The 11412-nt window shown below is 39.9% G+C and overlaps 1 non-coding gene across 1 annotated transcript; it reads left to right on the top strand.

The window, feature by feature from the left end:
* Window positions 1-10846: 10846 nt before the first annotated feature.
* Window positions 10847-10921, top strand: Trnal-caa (transfer RNA leucine (anticodon CAA)). The gene has a single exon. It is a non-coding gene; the product is annotated as a tRNA-Leu (tRNA).
* Window positions 10922-11412: the final 491 nt, after the last annotated feature.

Here is an 11412-nt window from a genome sequence, read left to right as displayed (position 1 = left end):
GAACCTGTTACAGAAGTTGACAAAATGGCTAAAATTTTGGGAAGTCTGCCAGGTAAGTTTGCAGTGTTTTCAACTGCCTGGTACTCATGTGCTGAAGATCAACAAATGTTCGATAATTTGACTTTAAGGCTATTGAAAGAAGAACAAAAACTTTTACAATGTGATGAAAAGTCAGCATCCTGTGCAGCAGTTAATATGGACAAAACACGCAAGTTCAGTTCAAATACCGGTAACAACAGTGCTTCTAACGTGGTCAGTAGAAACTGTGTTGAATGTTGTTACTGTCACAAAAAGGGACATTTTAAATCTGAGTGCAGAAAACTTTTAGCAAAACTTAATACAAAAGCTGATACGTCTGAGCACCAAGCTTTGAGTGTAGAACATGTGTATGTTTTTGCTCCAGGTTGCAGAAACATTTGGTTAGCTGACAGTGCTGTGTCAAAACATGTGACGACACACAAAGAGTGGTTCAATACATTTAAGCCAATTCAGCCGGATGACTCATTCGTTCAAATTGGAGACTTCTCAATCATAAAAACAGAAGGCATTGGATCAATTGAAGTATTGTCATTAGTTGAGGGCAAATGGCAACCTTGCACTTTGGAACACACATTATACAGGGTGTTACAAAAAGGTATGGCCAAACTTTCAGGGAACATTTCTCACACACAAAGAAAGAAAATATGTTATGTGGACATGTGTCCGGAAACGCTTACTTTCCATGTTGGAGCTCATTTTATTACTTCTCTTCAAATCACATTAATCATGGAATGGAAACACACAGCAACACAACGTACCAGCGTGACTTCAAACACTTTGTTACAGGAAATGTTCAAAATGTCCTCCGTTAGCGAGGGTACATTCATCCACCCTCCGTCGCATGGAATCCCTGATGTGCTGATGCAGCTCTGGAGAATGGCGTATTGTATCACAGCCGTCCACAATACGAGCACGAAGAGTCTCTACATTTGGTACCGGGGTTGCGTAGACAAGAGTTTTCAAATGCCCCCATAAATGAAAGTCAAGAGGGTTGAGGTCAGGAGAGCGTGGAGGCCATGGAATTGGTCCGCCTCTACCAATCCATCGGTCACCGAATCTGTTGTTGAGAAGCGTACGAACACTTCGACTGAAATGTGCAGGAGCTCCATCGTGCATGAACCACATGTTGTGTCATACTTGTAAAGGCACATGTTCTAGCAGCACAGGTAGAGTATCCCGTATGAAATCCCGATAACGTGCTCCATTGAGCGTAGGTGGAAGATCATGGGGCCCAATCAAGACATCACCAACAATGCCTGCCCAAACGTTCACAGAAAATCTGTGTTGATGACGTGATTGCACAATTGTGTGCGGATTCTCGTCAGCCCGCACATGTTGATTGTGAAAATTTACAATTTGATCACGTCCGAATGAAGCCTCATCCGTAAAGAGAACATTTGCACTGAAATGAGGATTGACACATTGTTGGATGAACCATTCGCAGAAGTGCACCCGTGGAGGCCAATCAGCTGCTGATAGTGCCTGCACACGCTGTACATGGTATGGAAACAACTGGTCCTCCCATAGCACTCTCCATACAGTGACATGTATAGCAGCAACTTCTCTGACGCTGACATTAGGGTTATCGTCAACTGCACGAAGAATTGCCTCGTCCATTGCAGGTGTCCTCGTCGTTCTAGGTCTTCCCCAGTTGCGAGTCATAGGCTGGAATGTTCTGTGCTCCCTAAGACGCCGATCAATTGCTTCGAACGTCTTCCTGTCGGGACACCTTCGTTCTGGAAATCTGTCTCAATACAAACGTACCATGCCACGGCTATTGCCCCGTGCTAATCCATATATCAAATGGGCATCTGCCAACTCCGCATTTGTAAACATTGCACTGACTGCAAAACCACGTTCGTGATGAACACTAACCTGTTGATGCTACGTACTGATGTGCTTGATGCTAGTACCGTAGAGCAATGAGTCGCATGTCAACACAAGCACCGAAGTCAACATTACCTTCCTTCAATTGGGCCAACTGGTGGTGAATCGAGGAAGTACAGTACATACTGATGAAACTAAAATGAGCTCTAACATGGAAATCAAGTGTTTCCGGACACATGTCCACATAACGTCTTTTCTTTATTTGTGTGTGAGGAATGTTTCCTGAAAGTTTGCCCTACCTTTTTGTAACACCCTGTATATTCCTCAGTTAAAGAAAAATTTATTTTCAGTGGGAGCAGTCACAAAAAGAGGAACGAAAGTTATTTTTGATGACACGAGAATGGAAGTTCACAGTTCAGGTCTAATTGCAGCAGGAATTAAGATGGACAATCAGTGTTATCAAATGTTTAAATGTCCAGATGTACAACAGGCAAATCCTGCTTCCCTGAATTGCACCATGATCTGGCATGAGAGACTTTGGCACATTCATTTCAGTGGTGTCAAGAATATGGATGATCTGAACTTAATACCTTGTTTCAGTATGAGGAAAGTTGAAAATCTTCCTTATGAGCCATATCAGTATGGCAAGATGAAAAGAAAATCTTTTAATTAAAATTTGGAATCAAGATCGAAAGTTCCTTGTGAATTTATTCATGTAGATTTGAAAGGATTGATGAGAAAACTGTCTCTTTGAGGTGTACATTTGTACATAGTTTTCAAGGATGATTGCACTTCATATAGTTTCGTGTCTTTTCTTAAATGTAAGCATGATACTTTCCCTGTGTTTTGGAATTTCAGAGACTGATTGAAAGACAAACTGGAAACAAAATCGCAGTTCTGAGGGGTGACAATGGAACCGAATTCATAAATAAGCAATTTGAAGAATATTTCAAGCAAAATAATATAATACATGAGAAAATAGGTCCCTATACACCACAGCAGAATATCCGAATTGAACGAGAAAACAGGTCCATTGCTGAGTGTGCACGCAACAATGTTATTAAGCACTGCCTTGTCTCACAAATTGTGGGCAGAGGCAGTAAATTGTGCTGCATATATCTTAAATCACCGACCATGTAAAGCAAACGTCAATGTTATGCCATATGAAAAATGGTCTGGAAAACCTCCTTTTTTAGGACACATGAGGAAGTTTGGATCAGCAGCATATGTACATGTTCCTGATAAATTTAGATCAAAATGGGATAGTAAATCAAAGAAATTGATCATGGTTGGCTATGTTGGGTATAGTACCAATTATCGCCTCTACAATCCTGAGTCAGAGAAAATTACAATCTCCTGCAATGTCTCTTTCAATGAAGAACAAACCCATAGCTTAAACATAGAACAAAGATATACTGGATTTTACCTGGGAGACCATGCTGCAGAAGTTGTTCAAGAGGAATCTGAATAGGATGATACTGATGAACAAATGAAACAAAATCAAAAAATGAAAGAAAATCAAAGGATGAATCTAAGAGATCGGTCTAATCTGCGAGCATCTGCTCGTTTTCGAGACCAAGATGTAGCTTGTTCAGCCATTATCTTTGAACCTCAAACTTTTGAAGAAGCAATGGCATCAAAAGAGTCATCAAAGTGGAAACAAGCAATGGAAAAGTAAATGGCATCCTTGAAGAAGAACAAAACTTGGGATCTAGTACTATTACCACACAACCACAATGCAGTTGGATGTAAATGGATCTATCATGTGAAGCAGAATACTGAGAGAAAAACTGACCACTTTAAAGCTATATTATGTGCAGAAGGTTATTCACAATGAGAAGGCAATGATTATGAAGAGGCATTCTCTCCTGCGGTCCGATATGATTCAATCAGAGTTTTATTAGCCATAGCAGCTTTATGAGATATCAAAATTAGGCAGTTTGATGTTAAGACTGCACTCCTGAATGAGGTTTGAAAGAAGAAGTTTACATGGAGCAACCAAAGGTTTTGTTGTAGAAGGCTCACATAATGTTTGCAAACTGACAAAGAGTCTATATGGACTCAAACAATCACCATGTTGTTGGAATCAAAAATTTGTGCAGTTTCTGATAATGTTTGGCTTTGTACAACTGAATGCAGACAAATGTGTTTTTCATGCTTTAACAGATGACACTGATGTTTATCGGGCATTGAGCTTATGCAAGGAAAGATAGTTTGGATAATCCGCCAACAGATTTGTTTACCTGACGAGAGTATAATTTACTTTTTGAGAAGTCTCAACTGGCAGAAATTCAAGGAAGATCTTAATACATTTCTCTTAAATAACTTGAAGAACAGATATTTTTTGGTACTTAAATTTGTTATGATGATACATGTTACTTCATAAGCAGTCACAAATTGTTGCAAATATAAGGTTTCTTAGTTATCAACATGATGCTGTACTCTGTTATAGACAGAATGGATGAGGCTCCTACAATTCTTTTCAGTGCAGGTATAAATTTATTTTGGAAGTTTGGTGAGCAGTAATTATTGAAAACTACATAGTGGATACTCTGTCATTTGTGAGTACAGTACCCAAGCATCAACAAGGTTAACAAGAGCCTATTGCTCAAGATTGAGAAAACAATACATATACTGAAAACATAGCAAATCAGCACATAAATATGTTAAAGTATCATATACAGGACTTATCTCACATAAAATAGCCACACACCTTTCAGTTTTGCCAGCAGTAGACAACCTAGACCAACATGTAGCATGTGCTGTACTCCAGACCATACTCATTAAAGAGCACAATGTAGTCTTTAGTTTCAGATGAATTGATTGCTATTCATTTTATGTTGGGATAATTTGATATGAAACACATTTATGGTCAGTCATCATGAAAAATCTGCAGTAGTCAACCACATACACAGAAGACACACATAGTGGAGAAAAAAAAAATGGGATTTCTCAATATCCTGCATTCTCAAAACTATTGATGAATCTTAATCTTCCTAAGACAATAGAAATACAGTTACATAAAATAAAATGTGGTGACAATGTGTTCAACTAACTTTCACAGTCACAGTTATTCCAGCATTTTGTTTGAAATATTTTATCAGATGCCCTAACGTGTAGTTTCAGTAGTACATTGTTCTAAAATTTCAAGAAACACAATTTTTGTGTTGTAATTTCAGAATGTATATTCTACAGAAGGTGTTAAGTATATTTTCATGTTGCTATGCCATTTTTATTTATTTTATTCATTCATCATGTCATGATAGGGCATATAAAACTGACATTGTTCGTATTATGTCATTACTGGTGATATGCCATATATTACTGTAGGGCTTTCACTCCCATAAGCAATACAGTATTGTCTCAGATAGTAAAGTGTACAGCAGAGTGGCCTCTGTGTGAGCTCAACCTCTGACATGAATAGTCCAGTTGGGGTTATGTGTATATACAAGTGGTCTTAATGTTTTAACCGTCTGCCTCGTTAGTTGTGTGGTCAGTGTGTCTGATAGCCATGCAGCATATCTGGGTTCGGTTCCTGGCTAGGTTGAAGATTTTCTCCACATGGGGACAGGGCGTCATGTTGTCCTCATCATCATTTCATCATTATTGACAGACAAGCCACTCAAAGTGGCCTCAGTTGAAAAGACTTGCAACTTGGGAGTCGAACTTCCGCAGGTGGCAATTCCCAGCCATCAGTGCCATTTCTTCATTTCATTTTAATATTTTAACTTGCATTTACCAGTATGTATTTTATGTCTGACTTAACATTTAGTAAGACATGCATGTTACCTTATTGTAATTGGTTCTTTACATGGTTTTGTAGCACTGAAGAAGGCCAAAGTCAGTGAAATCTAAATATACAATAAACATCATTTGCAACTGATTGTTGTACCCTTTACTACTTGAAATGAAGTTGTTGGGACCAACTGTTTCCCTATGGAATCAAACCTGATATGACAGTAATTTGTGTTTGTTACTTTCACCAGACTTAAGCCCGACACTTGAAAATTTGAGCTGGCACATTTTAGTGAGTAATCTGTCAAAGATGATGGTGTCTAATGCTGATATCTTATAATATTAATGCTGCTTTGTGATGGGTGTCTGCTGGTTATTTTTGGCTGTCAGGTACCTTAGTTTAGTGTATCATAGTATGGTATTTACGAAAACTGGATCAGTACTGTAACATAAATTGAATACTCAAGATTTTGACTTTTATTCTTGTATTTATAGAGAGTAGTATACTCTGATCTGTGGCAGACTGTAAGTACTTGATTTTTCTCGTAACTTAAAAGTAGTTTCTTTGACCTACATCTTGTGGCCACAGACTTTGCAATGCACTGTGCGTAATAAATGTGACATAAGTGTGATTGAAGGTGAATTTCATAACAGAAAGGCCCCCACATTGGATAAATGAAACTATCTAAGATGTGGTTTTTCAGTTGTAAAATAGTCTCTGAGTGTAAAAATGGTGTTCATTTTCTTCACTGTGTGATCAGTTTCAGAACTATCAGTCCCATCTTCAGATGTTCCTTTTCACATAGCAACAGTTTGCAAAAATTACGTGACATCTGTGCATAACAACATAAAAGCATTAATGATATACTATATGCTGCAAGTTGTTAGACTTACCAGTTATAAACAGGGTGCTGATTATAAAACTGGTCCCGAGTACAGAACACCTGCCAATTATGGACTAACTGTTGCCTGTCACAGGCAGATAATCATGTAATAATTATATAATAAAGAAATACCAAATAAGCTAATGCAAGCACAAGCTTCAAAATAATAGACGAAAATTGGCGGATGACAGTGAGCAGTCAAGTATTCGGGGATGGTTTTTTTGTGCACCACCTTATATGTACTGAATGGTATTTTCTATTTGTGTGTCTTAGTGTCATTATGTATTGTTGGTAACCATTTAATATGTAAATTAACCATTCATCTAGCCAGTAGAGGGAGACTCCTGGTACCGTAAGTGCAGAGTAAAATAATTTTGCTTTAGCTAACTAATCTTGGGTAGTGTAAAGTATCATGAGGATACCATATATGTATCTGTCTCATACCAGTTAGTTTGTTATTACTTTTGACTGTGTCAGCCGCCAAATAGTCAATTTTTTTGGAATGCTCCCATTTTAAATAATGCCATTTCTCCACGATAACGTATGGTTGTAATTAAACTGACAGTGTTCCGAGTGCTGCAGGGCAGGCCGTATACATCGCAGGACACTGAAACAGCCAATGCATGTTCATTAATCTGTGCACTTGTGGAGTATTCTGAAAAAAGTAAGTTTCATCAGGTGAAAATACGGCTCTATAAGCAGTCAGAATGTGGTGTGGTGTGGAGAGGAACTATCAATATCTTGATGACAGTGGTTCTGGCATGTTTATTAAAATATGGTCACAAGTTACAGCATGTGTTCGGTATGGTCTCCTGACTCAGCAATATGCTGCATCCATAACAGCATAGTTGAAAGTTGCTCGCAGCATATCCTGCATAAGCAGAGTGATACATTGTCATATGCTTTGCTTCACAATAGGAAGAGTCCAGATACATCCTTGATGGCCACGATCTTTCAGGTATCCCCACAATCAGAAGTCACATCGATTTAGGCTGGGGGATCTGGAAGGCCACACATCTTTAAAGTACATGGAGATGATGTGGACACTACCGAAAGTTCCTCGAAGCAAATCTTTCACCCGTCAAGCAAAATATGATGTCCCCCAATCTCGTATGAAAATAGTGGTGTGGACACAGTTGCATTCTTGCAAAGCTGGAATCACTTGTTGCAAAAGGAGTTCTTTACAATGTACAGATGACACTGTACACCCAACAGTCCTGCGATGTGTCATCCCCTCAGGAAGGAAAAAGGAAGGACCAAGAATGAAGTCAAATAAGTTGTGTGTAGTGGATGTTCCTGCACAACATGTTGCAGAACAGAACCCCATATATGACAGCTCTGTACTTTCAGAAACTTCATCAACAGCTGCCATAGGAATGGGCCACCTCCCTCTACGTGCTGCACAACCTAATCACCTGTTTCTTCAAATTTCTTGATCATATTCTTTAGCCCATTTATTGACAAGGGGCCTCTTCACAGTTGTTTCTGTCAGTAATTTTCCGACAATGCAGTGCTGCTACTGCTGCTATTGGGATAAAACAATTTTACGGTGGCAGAAATTGGAACTATTATTTTTCAGCATATGTCATGAGTGTACCATTTAATGAATATACTTTTGAAGTTTCAGCATAATGCAATGTATACAGCCCACACTGCAGCACTCAGAACACTGTCAGTTTAATTATAACCACCCGGTACGATGGAGAAATAGGGTAATTTAAAATGGGAGCAACCCATAAAAATCAACTGTTTGGCAGCTTATGCAATCAGAAGTAAGAGTGTCTTTCAATAATTAATGCCCCATATTTTTCTTCTCAGAACATATTTATTGTTGAGAGTCAAAATTTGGTGACCATATACGTCAACATGTCTTGTCCATGTCCAGTTTTTCTACGTAATCTCCATCACATTCTATGGCGTACGCCAACATTGTGAAAGAGCATGTATTCCCCGTTGGTAAAAGCTCTTGTTCTGTAGGTGTAGCCATTTTTTTCACTGCATGACTGACACTCTCTTCATCTTCAAAGTGTGTTCCCCATAGAGAATCTTTAAGCGACCCAAAGAGATGGAAGTCCGAGGGTGCCAGGTCTGGGCTGTAGGGTGGATGAGGCAATGATGTCCAACTAAATTTGGCGATGTGTTTCCGGGTTCTCAGACTTGTGTGTCAGCGTGCATTATCGCGTTGGGGCAAGATTTCTGCTGGTTTCTTGTCTGATCAAACACACTGGAAATGGTTCTTGAGTTTATTCAGAGCCTTCACGTATGCCTCTGAATTGATGGTTGATCCTCTTAGCATCACATCCACAAGAATGACATCACCACAATCCCAGAAGATTGTCACCATGACCTTTCCGACAGAGGAAGTTGCCTTGAATTCCTTCTTTTGTGTTGAATGAGGATGATGCCACTCCATGGACTACCTTTTTGTTTCTGGCGCTAAGTGGTGCAGCCAGCTTTCGTCCCCTGTAACGATCTGTGACAGAAAGGCTCTCTGTTGGTTTCAAAACATTCCAACAATTCAGATTCTTTGAATGTTGATGTGAGTATTCGTAGAACCCATCGTGAGCACTTCTTTGAATATCCGAAAGTCTCAATCATTGCAGACATAATTACAATGCTGACTGACAACTGTAGAGCCAATTGTCGAGTTGTGTTGCACCAGTCGGCATGAATAATGGCATCCGCGCAATTCAGCATGTCTGGGGCAGTGGCTGCGACAGGATGTCCCGAGCGTGGCTGATCATAGAGTTCTGTTTCTGCATTTTCTGAGGCTGTAACTTTCTTTACTTATCGCCCAACTGTACTCCTATCAACTGCAGGATTGCCATACACTGCACACAAATGTTTATGGATATTCACCACGGTTTCTTTTTTTGCATACAAGTATTCAATAACAGCATGCCGCTTGTAACGTGAGCCGTATGTAGACACCACTTTGACAATGTACAACTGCCATCTGCCAGAATGAATCGAAACTTCACCACCGCACAGAACAAACATTAAATATGAAGCACCAACAAGGATGTTTGTCTATCTATATTAATGGCTTTAAAAAAATGTGGGGCATTTCTTATTGAACAACCCTCATAATACCAAAGTAACCAATGAGAAAATAGAATTTGAAACTTTTACACATGCTCATGTACTTCATATGCTTGCTAGTATTTGAGGAGCCCACAGCCAAGTGAGTAAGTGCTTAGTTTCAAAAGTGCAAGGTCTGTGGATCGAATCTCACTGCCGGTAATATGTTTCTTATTTCGTTTTTTGTTCCCACATAATTCTAACAACAGATATGCATGGTATGCAATGAAACTGTGTACTGATGAACTGTTTATGAATGTAAACCAAGTTTGTTTTGCAATAGACACAGTGAAAAAACTATGCGCATACAAAAATTTGGCATTCAATACAAATGCTATATGTTGCAATAATTATAGGTTTCCATATTTCTATGATAAACGTCATCCTGATTTGAGGAGTGTTCCATAGGTTATACTTTATACTTGTCACAAGTATAGATACAGAAATATAAATAAATGAGTATCCTGATTTTGATGAAAAGTTCTTTAGTCTTTATTTTTATTTCCAGTCTCCTTACAATATTTTTCTCTCTTTTTTGTTGGGATGAATATTATGAAAATAATAAAGGAATAATTAAATGCTAGTTCTGCATGGTTCGCAGGAGAGCTTCTGTAAAGTTTGGAAGGTAGGAGACGAGATACTGGCAGAAGTAAAGCTGTGAGTACCGTGCGTGAGTCGTGCTTTGGTAGCTCAGTTGGTAGAGCACTTGCCCGCAAAAGGCAAAGGTCCCGAGTTCGAGTCTCGGTCGGGCACACAGTTTTAATCTGCCAGGAAGTTTCATATCAGCACACACTCCGCTGCAGAGTGAAAATCTCATTCTGGAAACATCCCCCAGGCTGTGGCTAAGCCATGTCTCCACTATATCCTTTCTTTCAGGAGTGCTAGTTCTGCATGGTTCGCAGGAGCGCTTCTGTAAAGTTTGGAAGGTAGGAGACGAGATACTGGCAGAAGTAAAGCTGTGAGTACCGTGCGTGAGTCGTGCTTTGGTAGCTCAGTTGGTAGAGCACTTGCCCGCAAAAGGCAAAGGTCCCGAGTTCGAGTCTCAGTCGGGCACACAGTTTTAATCTGCCAGGAAGTTTCATATCAGCACACACTCCGCTGCAGAGTGAAAATCTCATTCTGGAAACATCCCCCAGGCTGTGGCTAAGCCATGTCTCCGCTATATCCTTTCTTTCAGGAGTGCTAGTTCTGCATGTTTCGCAGGAGAGCTTCTGTAAAGTTTGGAAGGTAGGAGACGAGATACTGGCAGAAGTAAAGCTGTGAGTACCGGGCGTGAGTCATGCTTCGGTAGCTCAGTTGGTAGAGCACTTGCCCGCAAAAGGCAAAGGCCCCGAGTTCGAGTCTCGGTCGGGCACACAGTTTTAATTTGCCAGGAAGTTTCATATCAGCACACACTCCGCTGCAGAGTGAAAATCTCATTCTGGAAACATCCCCCAGGCTGTGGCTAAGCCATGTCTCCACTATATCCTTTCTTTCAGGAGTGCTAGTTCTGCATGGTTCGCAGGAGAGCTTCTGTAAAGTTTGGAAGGTAGGAGACGAGATACTGGCAGAAGTAAAGCTGTGAGTACTGGGCATGAGTCGTGCTTCAGTAGCTCAGTTGGTAGAGCACTTGCCCGCGAAAGGCAAAGGTCCCGAGTTCGAGTCTCGGTTGGGCACACAGTTTTAATCTGCCAGGAAGTTTCATATCAGCGCATACTCTGCTGCAGAGTGAAAATCTCATTCTGTAAGTATTAGTAATTTGCACAGTTATAATAACTTCTGTTGTTAGAATTACATGGGAATCGGAAAAAAAAGAAGTACCAGCAGGGAAATTCAATTGAAAAACCTTGTACATTTGAAACTAACC

The sequence above is a fragment of the Schistocerca serialis genome, chromosome 2 (assembly GCF_023864345.2).
Source record: "Schistocerca serialis cubense isolate TAMUIC-IGC-003099 chromosome 2, iqSchSeri2.2, whole genome shotgun sequence".
Classification (NCBI taxonomy): domain Eukaryota; kingdom Metazoa; phylum Arthropoda; class Insecta; order Orthoptera; family Acrididae; genus Schistocerca; species Schistocerca serialis.
This window is presented reverse-complemented; position numbering and strand designations above follow the sequence as displayed.